The sequence below is a fragment of the Populus euphratica genome, unplaced genomic scaffold (genome assembly GCF_000495115.2).
Source record: "Populus euphratica unplaced genomic scaffold, PopEup_1.0 scaffold35.1, whole genome shotgun sequence".
Taxonomy (NCBI): domain Eukaryota; kingdom Viridiplantae; phylum Streptophyta; class Magnoliopsida; order Malpighiales; family Salicaceae; genus Populus; species Populus euphratica.
In genome coordinates, this window is record NW_011499860.1 from 160,682 (window position 1) to 170,571 (window position 9,890).

The following is a 9,890-nucleotide window of genomic DNA, read 5'->3' on the forward strand; positions in this document are numbered from 1 at the left end:
CAATTGAATAATAAGATTTTATACTTACACTTGTTTGACATATCATTAGTGGATCCTCTAACCTTGATATTTATTGTTATTGTTGTCTAATCCTTATATTGATCATCCATCTCAAAGTTCTCATCGACTTCTTTTTCTTTTTCTTTATTACTATTACTACTACTACTACTACTACTACTATTATTGTTGTTGTTTATAATTGTTGTTTATAATTTATACAATTAACCTTCCTGTAGTTCGACCTCGATCTTGCCGGGGTATTTATTACTTCGACAATCTTTATTATTTTAATTACTATTTTTTGGGATCATTTTTAAAATTGTTTTCTCTAGGATCATTTGTTAATTTTTTTTTTTAAATTTTTTTCTCATTTTTCTTGCTTTTTTTTTGTTTTTTGAATATTTTTTTGTTAATAATTTTTCATGACTTCATCCTTGAAAACTTAATTTGTTGAGTTTCTTTATTTAACTTAGGTCTATTATTTAACAAGTTACAAGTTTTAGAAATTAGACCATGTTTAGAAAGTTCATCCAGGTTTGGTTGGTTTTTTGTTTTTCCTTTTTTTAAGATGATTTTTCTTTCTTTTTTTTTTAGGTTTTGTTTTGTTATTTTTGTGGTTTTCCTTTTATTAGGTTAGTTAACCATCTATTTTTTTTTTCAATTTCACCTCTATTATTTAATCTATAAAAACAATCTATGAGATTATAAATGTTTTTTAATTTCACCCCTATGAGCTTTTACTATTTTAAATTTAATTTTTATTTTTTTACTTTTTGCATTTTTTCTATTAATATTTTTTCAACAATTCATTCTTCATAATTAAACTGGTTAAGAATTAAACTTCTTAATTGAATCCAAATCTAATATTTTACTAGTTGTAAGTTTTAGATATTATACTAGGTCTAAAAGGTTTGTCTAAATTTACTTGGTTTTTTTCATTTTTAAGCTATATTATTTTATTTTTTTTATTTTTTTAAAGAGTCAATTTACAACTACTAGTATTATTCAAATAAAATAACTAATTTAATTATGTTAATAATTTATAATCCGATTGAAACCTCCGTTATGTGTAGTTTGTAGTTGAGTAATAAAAAAAAGTTTATACTATACTTGTTTGAAATACCATTAATAGATCCTCCAACCTTAACAATTATTTTATCCTTGTTTAATTCTTATATTAATCTTACATCTCAAAGTCTTCTTAAACTCCTCCTCATCGTCATATTATTATTATTTTATTATTATTATTATTATATAGTTAACCTCCCTATGGTTCGACCCTAGTCTTGTCAGATTATTTATTGGTTCAACACTCCTATGCTTGGGAGTTGACATCAATCTTTCTGTCGTGTCATCCATTTAATTGTTTTTTCCTTCACATTTGACCCCTACCCTTTTGATTACCATTTTTTTTAATTTTACAATAAGCTATGAAATTATGAATGCATTTCGATTTCACCCCTACTATTTTTTAATTTATAAATAATCTATCAAATTAAAAATATTTTTTAATTTCATCCCTATCTTTTTTTAAATATATAAATAACATATCAAATTACAATTTTATTTTTTAATTTCACCCCTATGATTTGTTTTAATTTTTCAAATTTAATCTTTATTATTTTAATTGCTATATTTTTGGGATCATTTTTAAAATTGTTTTCTCTAGGATCATTTGTTAATTGTTTTTTCAAATTTTATCCTCATTGTTCTTGCTATTTTTTTTTTGTTTTTTGCATATTTTTTTGTTAATATTTTTTCACGTTGTTCTTGCTATTTTTTTTTTGTTTATTGCATATTTTTTTGTTAATATTTTTTCACGACTTCATCCTTGAAAACTAAATTTGTTGAGCTTCTTTATTTAACTTGGGTCTATTATTTAATGAGTTATAAGTTTTAGAGATTAGATCAGGTTTAGAAAGTTCGTCCAGGTTTGGTTGGTTTTTTTTTCCTTTTTTTAAGATGATTTTTCTTTATCTTTTTTTTTTTAGGTTTTGTTTTGTTATTTTTGTGGTTTTCCTTTTATTAGGTTAGCCTCCTACAATTTATTTTTCAATTTTACCTCTTGTCAGTTTTTAATTTATAAATAATCTATCAAATTATAAATATTTTTCAATTTCATCCTCTATAATTTTTTAATTTTTTGAATTTTGTCCTCATTCTTTTTTTTGTTTTTTTCTTTTTGTATTTTTTCTATTAACATTTTTTCAACAATTTCATTCTTCAGAATTAAATTGGTTAAGAATTAAACTTCTTAATTGAACCCGAATCTAAGATTTTACTAGTTGCAAGTTTTAGATATTATACTAGGTTTAGAAGGTTTGTCTAAATTTACTTGATTTTTTTGATTTTTAAGCTATATTTTTTTATTTTTTTTATTTTTTATTTAAATGTTTTTGTTATTGTTTTACGGTTTGCCTTCTATTAGCTTTGGATCAATAATAAGAAATATCAATTTTCAAAATTAATACAGATTAATAATTTTTTTTTAAAAATTAATTTATTTCAATTTCATCTCAATAACCATGAACTTTTTTCTCTCTATTTTTTTTTATGAGATCATCTAACTCTTATATTTATTGTCATATGATGGTTTTTTAATTCACTTGTTAGATGATTTGGATAAACTCAAATCTGGTTTTTTTGTTATTTTTTCATTTTTTATTTTTTAGGTATTTTTGTTATAATTTTATTTTTTTATCATTTAAATTACCGATTGAATAAGTAGCACAAAACTTGAATTTGTTTACGTTAGAATTTTTTCGAACATTGATATTTTTTATTTTTATTTTTGCCTACTCCACGGTCGAACACGAGCAATAATTCTAGTAAATTATTAAAATAGAACAGCAACTGTTATCAATTTTGAGGACGCGTAGTCTTTAATTGCCAATCGAACTAACTTAAAATCAAATGAGGAGTTGGTGTTGATATATCTTAGAACAATACGAAAGAAGACTTTTAATATTTTCTAGGATTTGTTAGTTTTATATAAATAGAAAATTATTTTATTAAGAAATTTGAAATAATTATTGGATTCTTATTTTTTTTCTATTTTGAATTTTTATGTAGTATTATTAGTTCCTATTTTTTTTATATTTTTCTATTCAACGTTTACTAGTTTTTCAATATAAATAACTGTACTAGCTTTTTGGTAAGAAGACTTTTAATAAATAAAATTGGATTTTTCCTTGATATATGGCTGTCTTTTTTTTTTCCTCTTGTTTTTAGGGTTTCTATAAATTAATAAACCTTGTCATCTCGCTACATATTGAGTTAGTTAATATATATGAGAGGAGGTTGACCTTTTTGATCCATCAAAACAATAGCAGTGTTTCACCCAACGATGTAAGAGTAGAGACTGGAGGCCGTTCAAGGCTACACAAAACCCTACCGTAAATATTTGATCAGCGAGATCATAATTCTGTATCAAACTTAATTTAGCGGGTGGATCATCTACAAGGAGAAGGTGCAGAGAAGAATCATGACGAGGAGAAAAAAATGCTGAGAGACTTATCTTAGAATGAACCTGATCCTAAATATATTCATGCAAGCGCATATAAGCATTATATTTAGTTTTGAAGTGGGACACATATGATAGGTGATGTATTCAAAACTAGGTTCACATTCATCTTTTCATAGACGGGTTATTTTGATATTTTTTACGGTGTTTTTCAAAGAAGAGATTTTAAAGAAGATGATCATTTTTTTTTTTTACCATGGATCTCTCTATGACATGAATTTTTAGTTTTTTGACACCTTAATTTAGAATTAAGATTGTTGACTTTTGTTTGAAGATAAGATTTATTACTTGTGCATTCATGTTTGAAAACTACATGTAGAAACAAAATATATAGCTTTAATTTACAAAAAAATAGAGTAAATAATCTTGAAGGTTTAGCCTAGTAATAAATATATTTATTTCTTAAATTATGATCCAATATTTAAATACTATTAAAAGAGTTTCTAAAAAATAATTTCTGATAAATTTTATCAGTCTATATGCAAACGATTTACTTCAAACTCAACATTAAAAAACTTATTATAGATATCTTAACTTTATATGTATATATGCCATTCATGAAATAAAAAAAAAAAGAAGAAGAAGAAGAAAGTATTTGATTAGTAATTAAAAGTGTATTTTTATTAAGATTTTATATTATCATTTTGCACTTTAAGTATCAATAACTCCTTAACTAGATATTAATGTTTTCATAAACCTTAATTTTTTAAATATTATTTTCTTCTAATAAAAGCTACATCATCTATATTTTCATACATTGAGCATATAAAAAGAAGGTTTATTAATATCTTGTTTTAACAGTATGAATCAGATATATAAATTTAATGAGAGTTTGTTTATTTGGATAGATTAATGGAAATTGAATGATGAATGCCTCATTTTATGGAACTTGCAAATTTTTTTTTTTATTTTAACGCTTTGATTACTAGAAACTACTAATAAGCTGATTGGGGGGGTATGCTTAGTACTTAAAAGTGTATTTTTATCAAGGTTTTATTTCATCATTTTGCATTTAAAGTATCAATAACTCCTTAACTATAACATGCTTTATAATAACATGTTTAATAATATAAGATACTTTTAATTTATGGTAATTATTCATCTTAAATATAGTCTTATTATATAAATCAAATGATTGATTGATGAGTCTAATTACTGAAATTAAGAAGACAAAGAGAGGGCTAAATTTAAAAAAGAGATGTTGGTTCAGTCTAAACTGGAATACTATTCGATCATTGAATCATAACTAGAGCTTTAGAACTTGGATTTAGGTCTGGTTTTTATGTATGGAAAGTTAAGATAGAGGCCTAAAACTTTCATGAAAAGTCCAAGATTCAAAAGGACTATTTTCAGGTTCAAATTGTAGCAATAACAAAGAATTCAGAATTTATCCTGCAGCTTAGACATTGTTTAGTGTTCAGCCCATTTCACGAGTTTTAGAAGTCTAAATGACCTAATTCTTGATTTGTTAGAAAGCTAAGACAATTTCCCAAACTTTCATGAAGATTATCTGTTCAAATTCTGATGTTAGCAATGATGTTTTCTACAGACAAAAAAATAAAGGTCGTTACCAAGTAAAGAGGTAGTCATCCATTTAACAATTAGTCATCAAATCAATAATTTTGAACTTTGGCATGTAAAAGGAGATATTTTCCATGTATTTAGGCATGTAAAAGGAGACATTTTCCATGTATTTAGGCCTAATTCTTAAAATCATGTTCTTACTCTTTTTCTTTATATTTTTATAATACTTAAGTTTTGCTTTCATTAATCTCTTGTTTATGTCTTTTATTTCCTTTACTATATTTATATAATCATGTTCTCCTTTTGTTTATTTGTGTTTATTTTCTTCATTATGTTTAGCTAAATTTATTATATTAAGGGGAAAAGGTTTTACTAATGGTATATGATAAGTATAATATAAACTCAATATGGACTTCAATAATTATATCCTAAACAACTTGCTTAACATGTCTTATCATTTATATCTTATTAATTCTTAATACCTTGCTTATTAAATGGCTAATCTAGATTTGTTTTGTATAACACTTGGTACAATAAATGTTAATCCTTCATGTCACATCCGAACATCGCAGCGACCAATTAAAAATTTTAATCTTGTCGAAAAATAACAGATATATGACACTTTGTTTTTTAGGGGAAAATATCTTATTTAAGGAGTCGCCACCTAATATTATGGTGACTAGTAACCCTAAACTAGTAAATAAATATTCTATGGTATGAGATCGGTTATACAAAATGAAAGATACTATCACCCCTTTAAATATCCTACCTAAAGCAGACTGCATTATTGGTTTTTGTCTAAAATTACTAAGAATTTGTTCTCTCTCTTCTTCTTTTTTCCTTTTTTTCCTTTCTTTCATGTTCTTAACTATGGCGTTAGTTAATAATTCCTATGAATATTTTCAATTCTGGCATTGGTAAATATTGCACAAATCTAAAAAAGAAAAATGCAATACTCCTAACTCTAGTGTCAGTGAATATTTTTGCAAAAAAACAATTTAAAAGAAGAAATTTTTCATGTCATTTTTCTTGTTTATCCTTTATTTTTATTGACCCTTTTTAGATGGGGAAAAAAACTTGCATGACATATTTGCACTCAACAATAAAGATCCATAAATTGAGCACATAACTAAAAACAAATACAAGCATAAAGAAAAAGGATAAAATGTGAAAGGCTCACAAATAAATTAACGAAGACCCCTAAATATGTTTGAAATTTTCTGATAATGAAGAGGGGCTTATTTAACCAAACATTAAAGTAGTACGGACATAAAAATTATGGCTAAGTTATAAGGGTGTGTTTTGCCACACACACACTTAGTAACACACTTTGGGCCGGCTGGGCCTAAAACCCAGACCTAGCCCACTCCTTTTGTTTGTTGAGTTTAGCCCAACCTATATTGGTTAGGTTGGACTTAGGCGGCTCAGCTTGGTCATTAGCCCAAGCTAGTAGCCCAAGTAGGTAGCAGGCACATGTGGTTTAAACCATGCTTGCGCTATACAGTACGAAAATAATTAAATTACCTTTTTCCTGTTCTCTTCTTTTGCTAAGAAGTAGAAACAAAAATAAGAGGAAGGCCTTGCCTGGGAATGACAAAGGCAAAGATGAAAGTGATGGTCTTATTTAGAGAATGTTCTTCTTTCCTTTTCTCCTCTCCATCCTTTCCCCCTCTACTCTTGTGTTTTTTTTTTTGGCTTTAGGTTCTCCTTTTTTATGGTTTTTTTTATGGTTTTTTGTTCCCTTATTTTTTGCTGCCCTTCTCTCGTTCCCAGAGCTTTATATTTATAGGGGACATGCCTGGTCTTCTCTTCGCATATGGCTAGCATTTGGATAAGCGCAACTAGGAGGGACGTGTTGATGTTTCATTGGGATTCAAATACCTGAGCTCATTCCTTATCTCCCAAGGGCAATGATCTTCATGAGTATAGGGATTTGTCTTTGTGTTTTAACAGGATTGGGATGCTGGCATTTCATATTTTTACTCTTCTTTGTAAGTGGGTTTGCAATGCTAGAAGAAGAAACTATACGTGGCTAAAACGGTGTCATTTGTTTTTACCAAAACAGACCATTTCTCAATTTGGTCCTTATAGTTTCTAAATTTTACAAATAAACCCCTAATCTTTTCAATTTCAAATTTTAAACCCTTTAAAATTATATTAAATGACAAATGAATTAAAATTTAGGTTATAACACTTCATAGCCAACTATATGGTATAACCGATACCTGTGTTATGAAAGGAACTTGATTTGTTGTTAACATAAATTAGCATTATGAATTTTTGATAATATTTAAAAGTTTAATGTTACTTAAATAAGATAATTAATATAATCATATTAATAATTTATAATGAACTATTAATGACAAATCATCCTATTAAAACCTTTTTTGTGTGTAGTTTCCAGTTGAGTAATAAAAAAAGTTTATATTATACTTATTTGAAATACTATTAATGGATCCTCTAACTTAAATAACTGTTTTTATCATTGCTCAATTTTCACATTAATCTTACATTTGAAAGTTCTCTCTCACTCACCATCACCATTATTATTATTATTATTATTATTATTATTATTATTATTATTAATTTATATAGTTAATCTTTCTATAGTTTGATCTTAATTTTGTCAGAATATTTATTATTTCAATATTTTTATACTTGAGAGAAAACGTTAATCTTTTAATCATATCACTATTGAAATAGCAAAGCCACTCTTTAATCTATTATTGAAATAGCAAAGCCACTCTTTAATCTTTAAGTGATAAAAGGATACCAGCCTTTCACATATTCTGCTATATGCTAAATTATTGAAGTATTGAAAGACATGGTTTTAGAAAAAATAAAATAAAAAAGAAGATAAAGGGTGGTTAGAAAAGACAAATTATAATAATTTAGAGAATAAAAGAAGGAGAAAAGGGTAGAAAATGACAACTTGTTTAAGAATAATGGAATCCCTAAAAAAAAATCAATAAAAGGTAAAGTGAAAAAAAAAGGGGGGGATGCGAGTTCAATAATTAGATTTAGCTACAAGTGGCCTATCTCTTTTGAACACCATCATACTTTCGAGGGTTCCGTTTGCTGTTTGTTAAACTATTTAATATAGACATGTATTACGCTTTTATTGGTAATTTACGCCATACCTTTTGAAATAGCAATGGGATTCGGATTCCCACATAAAAGCAAATAAGAGCATTACATTGACAATAGTCTTCGAGTAATAATACTATGAAGATACTTATTAAATTTATTCTTTTTTATAAGAGGTCGATCCATTAATGTGATCCACATTTACTGCTTATTAAATTTATATTATTTCTTCACAAAATTTTATTTATTATTTATATGCAATTTTAATATAATTGTTTTTGTTAATAATACATCTTCCAATGTATTTAATAAAATATAAGATTTTATGGTAATTTATTTTAAATAAAGAAGATCACCTTTATGGTAATTCAAACTGCGGTAGCTTGTATCAACTTTTAGAGTATCGATTTCATTTTACATATGAACATAATCTGTTGATAAGATGACAAACCGAAAATAAAACTGAGAAAGGACAATGTCAAACTGCTTCTTTGACCTTTTTTAAGTGGACACATTAGAAACATGGAAGAAAAAGGATATTCCGGAGGAACAAACCCTATTCAATTGGTCTGGTTTGGGTTAAAAAATCCACCTAAATCAAATGATACTATTTCTTGAGAATATGACTCAAAATGAACCAAAATCTAGTTCAAATCAAATTGTTTCAGTTTGATCTTGAAAATTAAAAAACCAAAAATTACCTTTGAAATTTTGTTATTTTTATTCCCATGTCTAAAAAGCAAATCACAAAATCTTTTGTTTAGACTTTGAAACATATGAAAAAAAATTAAAATTATCTAACAATCCTAATACTAACCACAACATTATTTACCAAGTACTTTTAAAATACACGAGAAGAGTAGAAAACCAAGAAAAAAAAATTCAACAACAATATCAATTTAGTAGAAAGATCCAGAAAGCCACCAGAAAAATATTTGTATCCCTCAAGATCAAAATAATAAATCTTTATTATAACACCTTTTATACATTAACAAAATAAAAATGAATTAATTGTTATTACACGAAGGTGTTGTATCAAAAATAGACTCTTAAAAGGACACTCTCTTTTCTTGTTTCATTAAGATCAAATGGTACAACATATATATACAACCATAACTTTCTATCAATCCTACTATTAAGACTTTGAAATCGTGATCCAAAACTAGTAGGATATGATCTACAATAATTTTAGAAGATATTACTAATATTTACAAATATATTTTTGAATACTCTCCTTTAAGTTGGAGAGTGAATATCATGAAGTCCTAACTTGTTGCATAATGTCATGAACTAATCTTTTCCCAAGGCCTTTGTTAAAACATTTGCTAATTAGAACCGTGTAGGTACATATAAAGGACTAATTATTCCGGCTTGTAGTTTTTCTCAAATTATATAACAATCAATTTTGATGTGCTTTGTACACTCATAAAAAACAGGATTAGCTGCAACATGCAAAGTAGCCTAATTATCACATAACAATGATGCATGAGTTGTCTGTGGGATTTTTAAATCCTTTAGCATAAAGAGTAACTAAATCAGCTTTAAACATGTGTTGGCCATAGCTTGATATTCAGCTATTGCTAATGATCTTGAAACATTAGCTTTTTTATCAGATTTCCATGAGATGAGTGAATTTCCAAGCAAAACACTATATCTTATAACCAATCTCCTTGCTACATGACAACTTCACCAATTTGAATCACAAAAAACCTTTAATGTAAGCTTGTTGGTGGCAGAAAATAACAAACCGTGACCT

The 9,890-nt window shown here is 26.4% G+C and overlaps 1 long non-coding RNA gene across 1 annotated transcript in view; it reads right to left on the bottom strand.

The window, feature by feature from the left end:
* Positions 1-3,637, bottom strand: part of LOC105124448 (uncharacterized) — a 19,094-nt gene extending 15,457 nt beyond the window's left edge. The window contains exon 1 of the long non-coding RNA XR_842048.1: positions 3,627-3,637. This is a non-coding gene — a long non-coding RNA (uncharacterized LOC105124448). The remainder of the gene's footprint in view (positions 1-3,626) is intronic.
* Between the last annotated feature and the right edge of the window lie 6,253 nt (positions 3,638-9,890).